Source organism: Trachypithecus francoisi, unplaced genomic scaffold, assembly GCF_009764315.1.
Source record: "Trachypithecus francoisi isolate TF-2019V2 unplaced genomic scaffold, Tfra_2.0 Lachesis_group18, whole genome shotgun sequence".
NCBI lineage: Eukaryota > Metazoa > Chordata > Mammalia > Primates > Cercopithecidae > Trachypithecus > Trachypithecus francoisi.
In genome coordinates this window covers 53,272,363-53,277,812 of record NW_022681463.1, presented here as the reverse complement: position 1 = coordinate 53,277,812, position 5,450 = coordinate 53,272,363, and the positions used below count along the sequence as shown (strand labels likewise).

The following is a 5,450-nucleotide window of genomic DNA, read 5'->3' as shown; positions in this document are numbered from 1 at the left end:
CTCACATATATATGATATATATATCCTATTAGTTCTGTCCCTCTAGGGAACCATGACTAATACAAATTCTTTTCGTTTCTAATGCCTGGAAGATTAGAAGATACGTGTTCATCATTCTGGATAAAATTGGGGAGACATTTATATGGGCCTTGGTGAATAAATATTTTATATAAAATGTATTCAAGATAAAAATACAAAATGTAAGGGAAGGTAGCAAATATTATATTAAAATAAAAATTCAAATAGCAAATATATAATTATAAAATATAAATAATTTTACAATATTTTGTGAATGACTTGAGTTATTGTAATTTATTATAGTAGCTTAATCAAGTATACTGATCTTAGGCATTAAATTTGAAAATGGCAGACAAAATTCCAGATCAAGATTTTTTATGATGCTCTTTCCAAATTGCTGAATATAACAATTGACTGGAAATGTTTACATCAGTAAATAAAACACTTTTCACCATCATTACAATATTAGCAATGTTTAAAGTTATATTATGAAAACTATATCTTTTTAATTTTGACTTCTAATGTTAAAAATTCAATTTGCTTTCAGTTGAATGTTTCTTAAATATCAAAAATAATAAAGAAGACCTAATTTGCAGAATGATAGAGAAACTATGTAGCTAACTTGTATATCACAAAATGTATAAATCAATCACAGAGAAAAGTATACCAAACCTGGAAAAGTAGAGATTCAAGTGTATATACACTAGAACTGTGCCCAAAAGGGAGCACTGTCCACCTCCATTCATCCTTCATCTTCTTTACTGCCATACTCTAGCTGTTAGTGCCTTGTTTCTAATGTTCTGGGACATTAACCAAAAGCTCCTCTATAGGTTTTTTTTTAATCCACCATATGCTGTTGTGCTATCTTCTGATGACTATTGACGTCAATCTGTGAGAAGAAGCTCCTCCTTGGCCAGGTTCAGCACATTTTGGCAGAACAGTATGTGCTAAATATCACTTTTGCTTGCTACCTGCAATGAACACAAGATGTGCCATTTGAACTTACTTCAGTAGTGGCATCCTATAAGGATGGTCAAAAGAGGCTGCATGGCCAGTGAAGACAGAGTCAGGAACTCCAGCCACTCCAGAAACTGGCCTTCCAGCCCAAGGATGAGTGTCAGTTTCCTAGTGCAGCTAGGGGATGCATTTATCAGGAAGTCTGGAATAGAAAGCTATAATACTAGAGAAAAATGCTGTGCCACATTCTACTCCAGGTAGAAACTATAGACATTTCTGGTTCACATAAGAGACACTATGTTAAGTTGTAAAAACTGTTAAACTGTAAAAAGAACCTTAAAATCAACAGAAACTTAACATTTATTTATTACATCAAGGTTAAGTAAAATTCAAAGGATGAGAAACTAGACCAATTTGGATTCAAATAATCAGATCTGCATTTTTTTTAACCATGAAATGCAGTGATTCCAAATCTAATCCTCATACTTCCCGTCCTCTACAAAAGAAAACAATAACTACCTCAGAATAGAGCAGATAACGATATGAATCAATAAAAACAATTAAACTCATAAAAATGTGTATTGCAATATAATGCATCATAGCAAATATTTTAAAACATTCCATTTGCACAATAATAAAATGATTTCCAAAGTGTCGTCCCCAATTCAGCAGCATTAACATCAAGTAAAGGCACATTTTCAGAAGTCAGACTTACTGAACCAAAAACTCTCAGAGGAGAGCCCAACAACATGTTTTAACAAGCCCTTCAATTGATTCTGATGCACGCTAGTGTTTGAGAACCACTGGTTTAGTCTACCACGAAACTTACATGCATTTTTTTTTTGTGCTGCTAAAATGAACATTGTGATGACTATGCAGATGCAAGCAATACCCTATTAAATATAAGTATAAATAAATTATATGAAGTTGTTTGGATTTGATAAAGGAATTATTACATAATTATGCAAACAGGCAAAGCCTTACATTTTAGGTCTAGTGAAATAATCTATCTTCATATACTGGTTGAAATAGATTTTTAGAGTTTGAATTTTTCTGCATTTATAAAAGATAGCCAATCAAAATTCTCACAATTTCAGAAAAGAACTTAATTGAACACATACAAATGTAACAATGAAAGACTTAATTTTGTGTGTTCATAGGAAAAGAACTTTTTTCTTTATTTAAGAGAACAAATATATGCTTCATAACAGACATTTTTCTGTGTAGATGTTTGTTCTATTATATTTACATCCTTGCCAATTGAACATATCTGGGAAAATATTTTGTTTTATTTATAGTCACTATCAAAAAACATACATAAAGACTGTAACCAGGGTAACAAGGAAGGGAGAAGGTACATTTTATTTTTAAGAAAGAACTTTATTCCATTTGACTGCTCCTCCAAAATATGTATTTTTATAGTAATATTTTGATCACTGAAATTTGACACTTCTCCAGTTTTTCTTACTTAAAATAATTAGCAAGTCACTTAAATTCTTAAATACAAATATAACTGTAACACACATTTCTATAACCAGAATAAGTAGGAGAAACCTAACATCATAGTTTTTATTTATATGACATTTTATTTTTATCTATTCTTGAATTAATTTCTGTAGGTGGATATAAGTATAGCATTAGAGGGATTAGAGTCAGCAAAGATGGGTTCTACTGGTTTGCTCAGAAAATTCTGAAAGCCTCAATCTTTAAGACTGAAAAGTAATCATGAAACTACAAAAAGTTAATACAATAAAATCATTTCTTATTTTTGATTGAACTGAGTGACAAACATATTTTTAAAATCAAAGAAATTAGGGGTTAGATAAAATTAAATAAAAGAAATTGAATCATAAGCAGGCTTAAACTTCAGGTATTGTTCCTTTTTCAACACTAATCTCATGACTATTTATCAATGACTAAAAAGCATACTTAAGATAAAAAGAAATGGAATCTTTTACAATAGGATGATTTCCACTTTGAATTTGAAACTTGGATCATTACCTTAAGATTATAGTTTGCGCCTAGTATAAATAGAATGTGATGGGCCTCTGCCATCCTTTGAATTCAGGAGAAACACTGCACAATGATAACTGCAGTAAGCAGTACAGGGACTTTCTATTACAGCAGCTCAGTTGTACAAAGGACTTTTTAAAAATGACTAGCAGATAAAGCTATTCATTTGTGAATAGGACATTATCATCTATGGAACAACTGAATTTAAGATCATTTATCACTGTCAGTCTCTGAAATCTTTTTCACAATGAGAAAGATATGCAATTACTGAATAATTTGAAATAATTTTAAAAGGCAACATTACAAACTGCTTAAGAATGCCATTCTATTTACGTTAATAATGCAATGCACTATTTGAATTTCTAACTGACTTTTGACATGTTTTATACTATTTTCCCACTTTTTAACTGTAAAAGAACCTTGGTTTCTTACAGAAACTTAAGCTTATTCCTGGCCAGGCGCGGTGACTCAGGCTTGTAATCCCAGCACTTTGGGAGGCCGAAGTAGGTGGATCACGAGGTCAGGAGATTGAGACCATCCTGGCTAACAGGGTGAAACCCCGTCTCTACTAAAAATACAAAAAAATTAGGCCGGGAGTGGTGGTACATGCCTGTAGTCCCAGCCACTCGAAGGCTGAGGAAGGAGAATCACTTGAACCCGGGAGGCAGAGGTTGCAGTGAGCCGAGACTGCGCCACTGCACTCTAGCGTGGACAACAGAGTGAGACTCCATTTCAAAAAAAAAAAAAAAAGAAAGAAACTTAGCTTATTCTTACACATTAATGTAATGTTCAAAGAAATTTTTCCTAAATTCTGTGAGAGCAATTACTTTTTTGCCAGTACTAGTTAGGCCTAGTACTTAGATAGGCCATCTTTCAAGTCAGACACATTCTCTTTTGAGTTATTTCTTAATCTTTTTACTTAGCCCTCCAAATCATACATGAGGTTACACCAGTATGCTTTGTAAAGAACTGAGATAGTCTACTTTCCCCTCAGCTTGAATAAACATTTCTTCCTGACTATAGTCTCTTGACCTCCCTTTATTTTGGAGCATTCACTTTAGAATACTTGGAATTGTAAATTTTTTTTTTCTGCCCTTGGGGGAAGATATAAACCTTTCACCAGTCTCTTGCCAGTTTTATAACCCATGAATGTCTTTCCCAAGGACCTGGGAGGTATCCTTTTGAAATGTAATCATGAAGAAAGATAGTGCCCCTTCTCCTAGTCTGTGCTGGTGAGTGGGAGACTAATTGCTATATGTATCACCTAGCAAACACAGGTGGCCTAATCACATCAGCCATCTTCCCTCCTAACAGCTTCTAGTACTCTCACTAGATTAGCTCACCCCTGTGCTTAAAAACCCTCCTCCTTTTTGTTTCAACAGAGTTTATATCAATCTCTTATATCATAATAGTCTTAAATAAAGTCTACCTTACCCACTAAACCTGACCAGTGCAATTTCCAACACTAGAAAACTTAGAGGTTATATTATTTATACAAAGAATTATAATTTTTTTCACTCTTTTTCACAATTTAAGAAACATATTTGAATATTATTTATTTAAAATTAAAAGATTAATTCTAAAAAAAAAATTCACTAACAAAATTGGTGTATTTCTTATAAGAGAACAAGTACAAACTTCTGGATTTTTGTATGCTATCATAAAAATCTACTCTACCTTTATATAGAAAACCCATTTTATCAATGGCTCCACAGTCTTCCTAGCTACCGAGGCTCAAAATATGAGGCTTATACTACCTAGGCTCAAAACATGAAGCTTATACTAATCACCATTTACCACATGTGATAGTTAAGACTGAGTGTCAACTTAATTGGATTGAAGGATTCAAAGTATTGTTCCTGGGTGTGTCTCCGAGGGTGTTGCCAAAGGAGAATAACATTCGAGTCAGTGGACTGAGAGAGGCAGACCCACCCTCAAACTGGGTGGGCACCATCGAATCAGCTGTCAGTGCCACTAGAATAAAGTAGGAGGGAGAAGAGCAGACTTGCTGGGTCTTCGAACCTTCATCTTTCTCCCGTGCTGGATGCTTCCTGCCCTCAAACATCAGACTCCAAGTTCTTCAGCTTTTGGACTCTTGGACCTACACCAGTAGTTTGCCAGGGACTCTTGGACCTTTGGTCACAGACTGAAGGCTGCACTAACTATGGGCTTTCCTACTACTGAGATTTTTGGACTCAGACTGCCTTCCTGGCTCCTCAGTTTGCAGATGGTCTATTGTGGGACTTCATCTTGTGATTGTATGAGTCAATATTTCTTAATAAACTCCTCTTCATATATACATCTATCCTATTAGTTCTGTCCCTCCAGAGAACCCCAACACAGTGCACAAAAACTATCTTCCCAACAAGTCATATCATGTACTACCTCATTTAACCACAGACCTATAAAGAAACATTTTATTTGCATTAGTCATATTAAAAAAAGTAAATAATTCTTAATTG

The 5,450-nt window shown here is 33.9% G+C and overlaps 1 long non-coding RNA gene across 1 annotated transcript; it reads left to right on the top strand.

Moving 5' to 3' along the window:
• Positions 1–2,318: 2,318 nt before the first annotated feature.
• LOC117063433 lies at positions 2,319–5,143 on the top strand. The gene is made up of 3 exons (XR_004428924.1): positions 2,319–2,329; positions 4,212–4,214; positions 4,992–5,143. It is a non-coding gene; the product is annotated as an uncharacterized LOC117063433 (long non-coding RNA).
• Positions 5,144–5,450: the final 307 nt, after the last annotated feature.